This window comes from Falco punctatus (genome assembly GCF_963210335.1).
Source record: "Falco punctatus genome assembly, chromosome: 5".
Lineage (NCBI taxonomy): Eukaryota > Metazoa > Chordata > Aves > Falconiformes > Falconidae > Falco > Falco punctatus.
This window is the reverse complement of record NC_137584.1, coordinates 66,457,021-66,471,206: the sequence shown is the minus strand read 5'-3', so window position 1 is coordinate 66,471,206 and position 14,186 is coordinate 66,457,021. Positions and strand designations below refer to the sequence as shown.

At 45.6% G+C, this 14,186-nt stretch overlaps 1 protein-coding gene across 4 annotated transcripts in view; it reads left to right on the top strand.

Moving 5' to 3' along the window:
- FOXO3 (forkhead box O3) overlaps window positions 1-11,504 on the top strand; it is a 96,319-nt gene extending 84,815 nt beyond the window's left edge. For all 4 annotated transcript variants that reach the window (XR_013928400.1, XM_080389025.1, XM_080389026.1 and 1 more), the window contains one exon: window positions 7,290-11,504. The gene's annotated coding sequence lies outside the window, so the exon portion shown is untranslated. The remainder of the gene's footprint in view (window positions 1-7,289) is intronic.
- Window positions 11,505-14,186: the final 2,682 nt, after the last annotated feature.

Genomic DNA, 14,186 nt, shown 5'->3' with positions numbered 1-14,186 from the left:
AGATGACAGCACAAACTGGTATTTTTAGAACAGCCCGCATCAACTGGTCTCCCCAGTGCTTTCCTCCCTGGATCAGCAGCATGCAGGTTTTATTACAGAATGAGTCTTCACAAACTGTCTTTTTTCATGTGACTGAGCCATAATGATTGTTTAGAGCTGCAGATCAGTGCTGGTCCCCAGCCTTGCTGTTGCCTGATAGCTGGGATGCTTACAGGTGGTTTTTTTTTTTTTTTCTTTCCTTCTTTTGAGCCAGACTTGAAGAAGTGCGTAATAAGAGATCCTTTTTAGAAATACAGCGTCATGCAACTGAGGAAAGGTCAAGATCTTTTTTCATAGCAATTCAGTACTCAGTCAAGGTGATGAACTGACAGCTGCAGAGGTTTAAGTCTTGCGTTGATGATAGCCAAAGAGCACAGGTAGAGCTCAGGCAGCAGGAGTGCACATATTTGAGCAGTACCGTACGTAAACAGTCAGCCTTTCTCTCCTGGCCTGGGGAGGGAGGATGAAGGAAGAATGCTCATGCAATGCCACCCCAGGCTGCCGGTGGAGGGCCTCCAGTAGGCTGCTCTCATCAGCACTGTCCCTGATGGAGTCCCACACAGCACGTGGGGACACCGTGACCCCATTAAATCGGGTACCTGTGGCTGGGTGGTGGGAACGCTCCACTCTGGTCCAGTTTACAGGGGCTATTTAATCAGCTTTTCCACTCAGATTACCACATGGGGTGGCAGTTGTTGGAGTCTGGCGGAGCGGACATCTGCTGAGCAGTAATCGGACAGAGACGCAGCTCAGCTTACAGAGGCTGCTGTGTAGCTGTGGTTGTTTGCTATTACTCCAGGAAAAAAAGCCAGTTTTCCCAGCTGATGCTGTGGAGAATGGCTTGTGTTTATGCACTTTAGCAGCTGAGTTGAATATCTTGCCCGTTGTTTTTCCCTTGTACTGCCTGCTTATCCTGGCTTTCATAGGTAATTTATTTCATACAAATGTAGAGAAAATCTGGTTTTGAGGAAGGACCTTCCCTCTCTTGCCTATTCTGCCTTTTATAAGTCATGATAGAGGATGTCCTGCCTTATGTCAACGTGGTGGAAATCGTTTTGTTGAGACCTGTGTGAACATCATTGGCCTGTCATTTTCAACTTACTGCAGAGGAAAATGAGAAGACAGCATAGCAGGGAGGATGTTTTTAAAATAGGCTGGGTACCTGGCAGAGGAAAAGAAACTGTCGATGAGGACATTCGGAATGAAGAGTATATAGTGTGTTTCCATAGCACTATAAAGCCATAATTCAGGGTGTTTCCAGTCATGCAGGTACCTTTTACTCTAAAAAGTGACTCTTACTCTTCAGATTCAAAAGCGCAATCAAAATCCTTCTCTGGGCCTGCACAGGTGTAGTAGTTATCCATCCTTTCGTGATCCACAGTATAGGTCTCGTTACCAGTGCTCCCTGGTGCCTAAAGAAGGCACCGTTTTTCCAGCCGGTGTACTTTACCCCTAACAGAAGATGTATTTTGCAAGGATTTTTGGTCTTCTTCCTCTAGTCCAGCAGCATCCTACCTAAAAGGTGCTTTGTTGAACACCCATGCTGATGTCTCTTGAATCAGTGGCAGTGTCACCCATAACTAGCAGGTTTTCCACTCCACTCGTCAGGCCCCTGAACAAAAGGCAGAGGGTAAAATTTACCGTAAGCTTGTCAAGTGAAAAACCTGAAGACCTTGTAGAGAGATGATGTCCTGCCTCTAAACTCTTCTCTGTTGGCCAGGGCAGAGGATTGAACCCAACCAGATGTGATGGATCTCAACAGCAATTGGGTATCGGCAGTGCTTGTGCTGGAAAGCCAGCATGACTGCACACTGACATGTCTGTAGGTGTAAAAACAAGTGTGTCAACATGTGGTCATCTTGTATGGGCAGCAACACAGTGACATATGTAGCAAAGTCTGCATGCACCCGCTCCTCTTGTAAGCAAGCGCAAAATTTCCTGTGAATTTGGTTGTTTGGTATTAGGAAAACCATGATCTACTTTTTCTTTTAAGTGTGTGGGCATGGGTGGACCAATTCTCTCTGGGTGTCTCCTTTTCATCTGTAAAATGGGTAGGAGGGACCTGACCATACCACCCGCCTTTGAGGTTAAAATGAACTGCCCAGAGGAGTGGTGGACTCTCCCTTGCTGGAAATATTCCAGACTTGGCTTGACAGGGTGCTGAATAACTGAACCTAGGGCCCTGTCTTCAACAGAAGGTTGTACCAGATGATGCTGAGTCTCTTCCAGCCTGGACTTTTCTATGAATCTGTAGACAAGTAGGATGTCAGAATAACACACATACCAGTAGTTGTGGTACCTCACCACTGTTCAGGGCAAGCCTTTTGTCCCACGGAGCTGATACAGGGTTAGAGAATGTTCTGCTGTCTTTAGTTATGTTTACTTCCAAAATACTTGGTTGTCTGCTATGGTTTGCAGTGTTTCTTGGAGTGGAAGAGCAGCAACAAAAGGAAAAGAGACACTTCTGTGCTTTACGTGCCTGTGCAAGTACCAGCACAGCAACTTTTTAGGCTCCCATAAGTCTTAGTTCTGTGCCAGTGTTTTTCCTCTTTCTGTCCTTCTCCCTCACTCTCTGCCCCAGAGTCTGAGCTGAAAAGATCTATTTTTATGAGTAAAACTTAAAGAGAAAATGCGAAGTTGCAATGCACCTGAAAGTTCAGGAAAGAAAGCACATGAAAGCTGCTAACTCTTTTCTCCCCCTGGGGCTTTGCACCCAGACCTCAGCGTTGTCTCTCAGCACAGAGCCATCCTAGTGCAGCGTACCCTAAGCCTGCAGCGTGTTGCTGTGCCATACCTGCCATAGCGTTAGGTTTCCTAATTTTATTCTGCTTGAACAAAAAACCCTCATGCTGCAGTTTTGTCACTGTAGAAGGATTGCCCACAGTAGTTACCTTCCTTCTTGTTGCTAAACAAACACTGTATTCTTTAGTCTTGAGCTGTGAAACCTAGGGCAGAATATTAACTTGTAACCACATGTAATCAAGTCTTGCTTTTTGAGCCTACACCCATTTTGGAGTAGAAACTGTACTGCTGGAAACTGTACGGTACAAATCAAGGGGCAGAAGCACCAGAACAAATGCACATCTGCCACTAAGGGACACACATTTCCTTCAAAATGTTTGCATCCCAAGTCTCTGGGCAGCAAAAGTAGTTACTGAGATTTCCTGTCCCTGGGGAGTTGTTAACGGAGTGGTAACAGGGAAAACACTTGTTTTACAAACATCTCAGTGGTGCTGTTTTTCAGGATGCGATCCACACAACAAACCTTCCAGCCAGATCAGGAGGTCCTTGGTAGGCTGCTGTACAGAGGAGCTGTGTGTTGGTAGTGCAGTTTCTCATACCATAATTATGTAAAGGAGCACATAACTTTTCTGTTAACAGAAAAGTACATGTGCTGATTGTTAACGGTAGCATCCTGATAAACGGACCACCAGTGCACGTTGCTTGTGCCTCGCTCTGGGGAGCATCAATGCGTCACCTTCCTATTCTGAAGAAATTTCCTGCGCTACGTAATTGGCACCGTTGGGAATTCAAGGGAGAAAGGAACAGACAGCAGATGATCCTTCAGAGCTGCTCTGACAGTGCATGAGCTGGTGTGGAGCTTGGGAGATGGCCATCTGGTTAAGTGGTGAAATGATGTGAGACAGAGGTGAGAAAATGTTGTGGCTGGAGGGAAATCACAACCAACAGCTCGGCCACAGAGTAAAGCAAGAGTAGCATTTCTAACTGGTCAGTAGCAGGGTAGAGGATGGGAGGGCAGAGGAAAGGACAGAAGAAAGGGGCATCTCCCACATAATTACAAGCTGAAGAATTAGAAAATGGAGAATTACTTGCTTTTTGTTTCACACTCTTCCACCAAATAGGATAAACAGGTTCAGCATCCAGGGTTCAAAGTGTCTGTGGGATGTGACAAAGCAGGAGTTTGACCTCATCCCTCACTTAACGCTTTTTCTGTTTCTCTTCTAAAGTAATTTTTTCCACCAACCACATGCATATATGCTTACATAAGCTATAGCTTGGTATAATACTATGGATTCTTCTAATGTCCAGAACAGCCATAGTGGCATTGCCTCTGCTTCCAGTGTGTGTGGGCGTGTGTGCGTGCCTGACAGAGCCCAGGTGTCAATGCAGTTGCGAAGATCACCCTCCAAAAGAAAGCCTTTACTTTCTTCAGAAGAAAGTCTTAAGGAAGTCTTCAGAAACTTAGGAAGGAATTCTGAGATTCCTCCTCTCTTTCCATTCCCTGATGGTTGAAAATAATCATCAGGTTTGGCAGAGGAGCTTTTCAAGGGAGAACTGAATTTCCCAGAGAGTGGCTTAAGAAGTACGGGCAGATGATGTTTTCCAGTAGTGTCCTCCACCCCCCGCCCCCCGCCCCCCCCCAGCCTAAGAAACAAGAAGACACCATGCCACATGTAAAAGGGAGCTCCGTGCCTTTGCTGTGGCAAGTTGGCAAACACTACTCTAACCCACTAGCCCTGGTACACTTTACCTTTCATGTATCCCTTGTTGACCTCTGTTCTATATAGTCATCACCACTGTGCTCATACTTCAGCTGCTCTTATCCCCCCAAACAGGACCCAATAGCAAAGGCCAGGAAAAAGGATCAAGTGGGGACTGGAGTAATTTACCTAGAGAGCTGTGTGCTGTCCTTAAGGACAGCATCATCCCAGCTCACGAGAGGGGAAACACCATCTGCCTCTGCAAACTCAGGGTGACACTCCAGAGGATGAGCTTTTCCTGTGGCTGTCAGGAATGGGAGAAAACCTTGTGGTGGCTCAAGATGCAGCTGGAGATATTTGGGGGCAGGGATAGAGGAACACTGGGGAGTTGTGGTTGAGGACCACTAGTAAATGGAGATGTAACTGGAGTGCTTGCTTCCCTGCCCGATACAGTTTTCATTGCTCTGAAGCAGCAGGCTGCCAACTCAGGGTTAACAGGTTTTTTGTGGTGAGACAGAAAGTGAGAGTGTGTGGGTCTATTATGGACTTTAATGGGGTAATTTGAAGGCGGGCAGGTTAAGACTTTGAACTACTTCTTTTCTTTTTTAATCCGTTTGCAAAGTCCATGTAAATAGAGCTGTGAAAATGGACTGTGATCTGGTTCTGCTATGAACAAATTTCTTCTCAGCTGTGCATCTGTCTCCTAAACAGTGGCACTGTATGAAGGACGGGTGTCCTCAGGAAAAAATATCGGGCGGTGCCACTTCCACAAGTGATGATCATCATCATCATCCATCCTCTGTTTCTTTCTCTCGTCACTTTGTTTCATAGTATAATATTTTACATATATTTTTAATTTAAACATTAAATAAACACTACTCTGGGGCTTCATGAGGAGTTTCTGTACTTGTTTACTTTTAATTAATAGCTCCGTTCAAAGTCAGCAAGACTTCTCACACATGCCGAAGTTAAGCCCGCACCCAGCGTAACTGGTGGCTGCATGACAGCGAGCCAGCTTACCAGGCTGCGGCGTGTGGGACCCAAGTCTTGCCTTTTGACGAGGTTGTCCTTTAGGAAGTCACCCATTTCCAGCCCCCCTGTTGTTAAGGCTTTGAGGAGAAGTAGAGAAAGGGCATGGACTCGTTTGAGCTGTGTAGAAGCCGCTACGCATAGAAACCCCCAGGTTTTACTGGGGGCCATGAGGCCTGTCTGGGTATCTCGTGCTGACCTTGTTACAGCCATCAGGACACACTTATCAAATGGAGTCGTTGCCAGGCAGTCACATTAACAAACGGCTAGCGTTAATTTGCCCTTTGAAAACGGAGAAATCAATATGTTGATCCAGTCGGAAATCCCTTTATTCACAAAACAGTCTACCCCAAACCCCTCCACATAATTAAGGCTAAAGCCAAATTTTGTTTGGGTGAATCGTGCAATCTGTCTGCTCCCTAAGCTGTGCTGAATGAAGTTCTCCCCTAATGGTGCAGGGAGCAGCTGTCACGCTGTTGCTCTAATAACCATGAGACAAAATGATTAAATTTCCATCAATCATTTAGCATTATCAGAATAGGTCATTTTAATAAAATGTTGTCATAGGATCAGTGCCTGGCACCTTAGAAAGGAGAGGGGCAGTGACAGAGAGTCATCTCGTGACAGCCTTTGAGTGATCTGCCTTGCAGGCGATGCTGGTCCAGGTTAATCCAGTAGTCCTCCTGAATCCACCATTTTTTATAAGGGTGTCTGATACCAGGTTCTTCTGAGAGTAAAGATGTTCCTGTAATCAACTCGAATGACTTTTTGGTTTCAGCAAGTGTCCCCTTATTCTTGCAGTGTATAAAAAAAATCACCAATGCTTCATCTCAGGGAAAATCCTCAACAGGTTGTAAGCAAGGGGGGGGACTAAACCCTGGTTCCAGAAGCCATTTCAGAGCTAGAAGTTACATGCCCAGCAGCTTGGATGGCTACCAAGTGGGCTTTCCGAAGATGTGAAGGGATTTCATGGGAACGTTTAAATGTACATACTTTCCAAAACCCTACTTAGTGCCTGCCTGTATCTTTAAGCCACTAAGTGGCTTAAGCCTGTCCCCTTGGCCCCCTTGGTTGAAATGTTCATCTGTTTTCAGTGTTTTACCTACTTACTGTGTTCCTTCATAGTCGTCTCCAAGCTGCATAAGGTGTCTTTCCAGCGTCTTTCCTTCTGCAGAGAAGTTTCATGGCTACAGAATAAGCTGGATCCTCACCCCGTTTTTAAAGCCAGGTGGACCCTGTCTGTTGGCATTGTGTAATACGAGCAGGAGAATGGGGAACTCCGGATTCCGAACCGAAATTGGTGGCTCCTCCTCTTGAGCAGCCTCCTCCGGCTGTCCTTGAAGGGCAGTGGTCCGTGTCAAATGCTGATGGAAGATATATCCAGCCTTTTGGTGATGCTGAGAAAGAATGGAGAAAAGCTGGAGGATCCTTCTATGCTTCACCTGGAAAGACACTTAACTTGTTAAGATGATGCAGTGGGTTTCTGTAAATCAGACTTGGCTGTTTTTGGGAGGGTTTTTTTCCTTCCTCCTTGGGAGCAGCTATACCAGCAAAGCATCACACTCGGACCTTAGCAAGGGAGAAGCATTTTCAGGCAGAGTCGTAGTGCAACTTACTCCTCGCTCTTAAGTTTGAAGCTTCTGGGTGTGAACAAATCAAAATTGCATGTCAGTGTAAGCTGTTGCTGGGTTTGAAGGTTTGCTTGGTTGTCTTTTTTGTTGTGGTTTTTTCCTACATGCAGCAGTCTCACTGTCTTTTCTTTTTCTTCTTCCTCTCTAGGCCCTCAAACTGACACGAGATGTAGAGAGAGAACCCTTTGCCAAATCTGCTGTCAGCAAGTGGACAGTGATACTGTTTACAGCTTATGACCTTTGTGAACCCTGCATTATTTTCCTAATGAAGCAGACTGCTAATAGGCCCCTTACCAGAGTGAAGATCCTCCTTTTTTTTTCTTTTTTTTCTTTTTTTTTTTCTCTTTTTTTTGGGAATTGAACTCATTCTGAAGTATGCAAAATCTTCCTTTTCTGGGATGGCCAAGCACCTGCTGTGGAGACAATGTTCAGCACCATCCTGTTGAGAACACACTGTGTAGCCTTTTACAGTAGTTACTTGTCAATGAGTATGTGGTGTTTCAATATATTAATGGTTTATGGGATGTTTTAAGTTGGCTTTTCTTTTGGAGGTTTTCCTTGTCTGCCCACCCTCTCCCCCTAAAACCTCCAGTTTGATTTCCTTAGATTTTTGACCATTTTTGCTTTCTCTCCCTTGGGAATCTGAAGTACTGTGCACACGCAAGGAAATGATCATAACCCAGCACTGCTCAGACGTCAGGGTTTTCTGAATACACAGCATTTGCTATACGGATCAACCAGCTGAATTCCAGAGAGAGGTGATGTGTGTGGTCTGTTTGTTTGTTGGGTTGGTTGGTTTGTTTCTTTCTTATTATTTCCTTAAATCTAATGGTACACCCCTGTTTTCCATAAGCATCAAACCAGGGTTGATTGCAAATCAAGGGAAGCCTTTGAGTTTGCCTCTTGACTCGTGAGGACGGACTGACAGCAGGTGCCATTGCCCACATATGCACGGGGCAGAAGCCCATTTGCTGCCCACCAGAGCAGGCTCCCCTCCTGCCGTACGTTAGCAAAGCTGCCCCTGCTGCCACAGCAAGCTGGTAAGGAGTTGTAAGCTGAGCTGCCAGACAAGTTGAAAATAGCCACCTGTAAGGATGCGTTTGAAAAAGCAAAAATTAAGGGAAATATGCCACTTGGCAAAAAACCTGAGCGTAGAGGCTGGGCATCAGCAGGTGACTTGCAGTGGCAATACTGGGAGTTGAGGCACAGGTCATTGCAGGGTGTGTTACTGCATTGGTGATCCTTTTGGGTTTTTTTTTCTTTTATTCCGTTTTGGACATATCCTTGTTTATTTTTTCCTGCTCATTATGTATGATCTGTTGTGGCAGAAGAAGCAAGAGAGGGAATGGCGAGGTGACAGTATCATACAAATGGCTTTTGATATGAGCATAGGTTGTAACAGGATAAATGACACTGAAAGACAAGGCAATTTTATATATTTTGCTTCTAAGATTTTCTTTTGTAAGATGAATAATAACTAATAATAATAATGAATAAAAGGTATGGTGCTGTATAGATCCTCTATAATCTGGAAAGTTTGATTACTTTTTAGTAGTATCTTGTGGGGGAGGGATACAAAAAGAGAGGGGAAAACACCAATGGTACATAGGAACTTGGTATGAAGAAGTTCTGAATAGGACAGTGTATACATAATTCTCCAAAGCGATATATGAAGTTTTTTTTCTTTGCATAAAAGCGTTATGCATATAAATATATAAATATATTTTATTATGTACAGAAATGGATCATTATGCATGGATGTTAGGAAAACAAACTAGCATTTTAACCCAAAGTCTCAGTGCATGAGTTCCCACCAACCCGTGTCCCATGCAATGTGGAGTGACTCCCGCTCGCCACTGCCACCGCACATACACAGTCATGCATACACACAGGTGTGCACATACATGTGCGCAAACATGCAAGCATTCATGGGCCCTTCCTCCCGCCTTACTTTCCTTACTTTCCAGGTCCCCGAGGTGATATTGGTGAAACAACAGCTCCTAGTGTGATGGAAGTTTTGGTTTTGTATCGTAGCCCCTACGCTGTGCTCTCGTAAAGATGCACCTCTTGGTTTCTTCCTGCAGTTATGACTGTGTAGACTCTGTGCAGTTGTGGTTATCGTAGCCCTGTAGCATATCAACTCTTCCAAGCAGCCAAAGGTTTATCATTCACCTTTGAAAAAGACTTCTCTTTTGGTTTTACACCGAGGTGGTCTATTTGTCAGCGTGGAGACTAGTTTATTACATTTATTGGAGTTAGCTGATGCTCATTGTTCATCTGTGTCAGCAGCCAGCTACCCAGGAGGCTCATGCGGCACAGTGGTCACCTGGGCTAGAAGTCACTTTGCTTATCAGAGTCCAGTTGCAGGCATCTTCTGCCCAAATTCTTTGAGAGGTTTATCACCAGCCTTCTCCAAACGTGTAGCGTTAGCTCTCAGCCTCCTGGTACACCCTGAAACGTGTGAGTGTACGCTGGAGGACTTCACTCTGGTGCTCCTTTCCCCGAGGCTCCCCTGTGGCTGCTGCCCTGCAGCTAGGCTTGTGCCCCTGTCCCGTGGTTTTGGCTGCCAGCAGAGCCCACTCGGTGGCTCCCCATGCTAGCATGCGGCATTTGGCCCCTGCACGGGTCAGCCTCCAGTGAGGCCCGGGGTGCCTGCCCAAAGACCACCGGCCAGGTCACTGACAGCACCAGTAAGACCTGACTTGATGGTATGGCCAAGGTGACCACAATCCATCATTTTTTTTTTTTCTTGGTACAGATGCAGTTCTTGTCAAAGGCAAGGGAAGGCCCGTTAGCTTAAACTAAATGGGGGCGCCTTCTGCTCTGCTCTGGCAGCCTGGCCCCCTTGAGTTCGACGAAGCTAGCTCCCACTGGCAGGAATGAGAGAGAAAACTATGGTCCGCTCGTTCAAAAAATGGAGAAAACCCCACTTATTTTAGAGACAGCCCATCAATGGCAGAGAAGTTGTGGTGTTTTTTTTTTTTTAAAAAAAAGCATTAGTGACTGAAAGGCTTAATTTGCCTCCCAGCAATGTCAAAGAAAGTATTTCCATTGGCATGGCTGGGACACCTTGGGCCCCTGCTTTGGAGAACGTCCCAGTGCTTGCTGAAGAGAGGTGGACTTGGCCAACCCCTTCGGTTTGATTTGGTTTCTTTTGCTCATTTTTGGGGCCAAAATTTTCTAATGGACACACCTGGTGTCAGGCACCAAGCGCCAGGGACTCCAGCATGCTCACAGGGGTGAGCTGCTCTGCCCTTGTCACTCCTCAAAGGAAGGAGGGGTGCCAGGTCCCCCCAGGCCCAGGGGAAAGTCACCACCCTCTATGCCTGCTGAGGTGCCCAGCAAATGCCCTCCTCTCCAGAGGTGCTAGATAAATCTCTCTGAGTTCAAAGGGCCACTTATTTAGGTGTCAGAATACAGACTTGAATGGCTAATTTTGGGAACCTACCTTTTGGAAATCTTTGCATCTTTGAACATGTTTCCTTCTGAAACCTTGTAAAACAGATAAAAGTCCAGAACAATTACATAGTTATCGTTCAGACACCTGGTCTAACCAAAAGATCTAAAGAGGTGACATTTATGCTGATCCTAGTCACAGGTTTGGGGCTTGATTTAATGATTTTGTAAAATAATTTTCTCTGAGGATAATTGGATAGTTGACCACCGCTTAACTCCAGAAATTGTTGTGCCACCGCTTCAAAAAGTGACCTTTCAGGTCATGTATTTCTCTAGAATTATGTCATTGCTTGGCAATTGGTGTCCTGCAAGTGTTTCTAGTACACGATACACCTTTGGAATTGCCAAGAGATGCGAAGGGGGACCAGATACATTTCGTTGCTATGGGTTGGAAAAAATGGATTGTACATTTGGCTTCACATGTTTAACTTTTTTTTAAAAAAAGTTGCATGATTGGAAAAAATATGTATACAGTATCTGTAAAGCTGTTTTATCTGTTTTTGTTTCAAGCCATGTAAATTGGAAGAATATTAAATCCACAGCCTTATCGTGCATGGCCGTCTTTACATACCGAAGAGCTGAACAGTTTATACTTTTCATTTGGGCTATCTTGTACTTTCATTTGAAAGCAGACACTCTCATGTTGCAGTCTTACTGAGAATTTTATATTAAAGAAAAAAGAAAAAAGATGCTGCCCTGGAGGAATATACTACCTTACTACACAGAGGTTGGAAGGAAGTTTGTTTTGGAGCAAAACCTGCCCCTTTCCAAACAAAGTAGAGACACAGTGCTTACTCCACTTGGTGTTAGTAGATATTGCCTTGTGTATTCCATTTTAAATTGTAATCTAGTTTGTAAAAGAGATGGTGACGCATGTAAATAAAGCATAATGGATCTCTACATTGCACATTTGCCTTTGCTCTGTTTTATTGTGTCATGGACAGACATCTAAATGCAGGACCTGGACAAGGGGTGACTTCCGAGCAGTGGGTGAAAGTGGCTGGTGGGGGGTCCGGGGCTGGGGAGGCGGCCTGCCCCTACGTCTGCTGGAGTCTGTAAATGCATATGTATATGGGGCTCTGCATTTCAACCAAGCCAGCATAGTTTTGGTGGTCAAATAACCCCCAATGGGTTCATTTACTGCTGCTAAAAATCACAAAAATTCACTTGATTTTGGGGGGCAGGAGGGCTGTCCCCGGGGATGGCGGCTGCACCCTGCAGCTGCAGCCCAGCTCACCCATGCTGGGAGACAACCAGCCCAACTGCAAATCACTCGGGAGAAGAGTTACACCCCCTCCCCGTGGGCTTGGCTGGGTTTCAAACTGCCTTTGAAAAATGCCTGGAGTACTTGAAATCGCCCGTTTGGGATTTGGGATAAGAAACCCAGCAACCTGACTCAGCAGAAAGTTACACCAAGCGCTCTGGCTAAGGCGCAGGAGAGCGTGCTCAGAAACATGAGACACGTCGACAAAAAACTCTGCTCCCACACTGACAGGAAGCCGCAGATGTTTATGGTTTTTTGGAGTCATTTTTCAAGAGCAAATATTTTCAAGAAAGAGGAGCCTTTTCGTGCAGCGGGGAGGGGTGTCCCGTGACTCCGGGGTGGTGACCACCGTGTCAGCCGTGCGAAGCCATGGGAGCATTGTACTGAAGTAGTGCAGTATCGAGAGCTGTTTGGGGATATCCCTTGCTTAACATAGCAAGAGCTATTCAGGCTTTGTTCTAACTAGAGATAGCCTGAAATATTACGAGACCCAGTCAGAAAGTCGCCTTTCTTTCTGGTAAAGAAAGCTTGGTAAAACCAGCCTGGTAAAACCAGGATGAAGTCTGGGTTAGCCTTCCTGCAGTGAGAGTGTGCTTGTCCTCCAGCAATTACGCCATTACCTCGGAAATGCAGCTCTTCTGCTGGACTTTTCTGAAGCCTTCTCCAGCAGTGCTCTGGCCGGGAAGGACCCCTGTCCTCCACCTCGTTGGCAGTGCCCTACTGGCATTTAGGACAAACGATGGGAGTGTTTGGCCCCGGGAGGTGCCAGGTGGAAGGGCCTCAGCTTTGACCTGAATTTAGGCAGGGGCAGCCGCAGCGATGACGAGCTGATCAAATCCTGTGTGAGTTTTGTGCTGAATTTACTTGGTTGTGTTGTGCAATGCCTTAGCTGTGACCTTCAGTTCACCCGGCCTTGGAACAGATCATTCTTATCTTTCAGAGTACTTTCAGAGTAAGTCCAAACATTTTAAACTTCTCCAAGTTGTCCCAGAAGACAAAAGGCTTTTCGAGCTGCTGCCGAGACTGGTGAGGTAACCCGGAGCTATTTTGGGAGCTCCGCACCACATATGCTGAGTTGCAAGTTTGACCAGATCAGGGAAAACAGTATTTTACAGCTCTTCTCTGGCTACTGCTGCCAAGGACGTTAGGGGTGCTTTCATGAAGACTGAGATAAGCAAATCTGGGAGGCTACCTCTTTTTCTGGTGGAGTCATTGTGACTGCTATCTCCCTGTTCAAAAGGACTTCTTGGGTGAAGTGGAGCCCAAGCCAGATGGAGCAGATAAATGCTCTTGCTGGTGCACAGATTCATCCCACTGCCAGTGACTTCGGCAGTGTCTCATTGCTTGTTTGCCCAGCCCACAGAACTTTTTTCCCACTGACTGCCTGTGGAATTTTCTTTAAATGAAAATACTTTTAAAACACAAAGCACAGAAAACTCCATTAGAACAAAAAAAAGCGGGATTGGGGGTTTGTTTTTTTACTGCTGTTGAAATTTTTAGAAAACTTCAGAATTGTCTGACAAAATTCAGAAACTCCAGTTTGGAATTTATTTTTTTTGCACTTGGATTTTCTTTTCATACTAGTGACGCCAGTAGTTTTGCATGTGCCACAACATTTACTTACTAGAACAAAGCATCTCCTGCTTTTATTGTTTGATGCTTTGATGACATACCAAGGAACCAATTTAATCTAGAAAACAAGATAAAATGTCTTTATTCAGTAGGAACAATTGGCCTAAATGAGGGTGACTGTTATAACATTCTTTTAATGCTACATTATGCCCTGCAGGTTTAAAGATATCTATATCCTATGAATGATGTGGTGAAATGGGGAGAAAACAGTAAAGATACATGGCATCCCATAAAAATCTTCCCAAATTCCAAGCCAAATATAATGCTGATCAGGATTCCCCCTCCTCAATTTTCACTCTTCTTAGGCAATACCTGAAAACTTTTGTTTTGCTGAAATTCAAAGCTCAAGGCAATTCCCAAGTGCTGCCTTTCCCTGGGATTAGTGTCGTGGCAGTGCCAACTGGCTGTGCATGCCACGCTGCTTTGCACACCCTGATGGGCATCGAGGCTGCTGCCAGCACCCGTGGTGTGTGACACCACAAGGGTGTCGAGCTTTGGCTCTGTTTCACACCCTGGGGGCCACAGTAGGCCCTGTAAGACCCCATGGCTGGTGCAGCCAAGGCAGAAGAAGGGGGAGAACGTCAGTGGGAGCAAAGCATGGCAGATGCCAACACCCTGCCTTGGTATTCACATGTTGTGTGGGACCTCTCCCTGAAGCTCCGGCCGCTGCATGGACAATGGATCCTTCTTCTG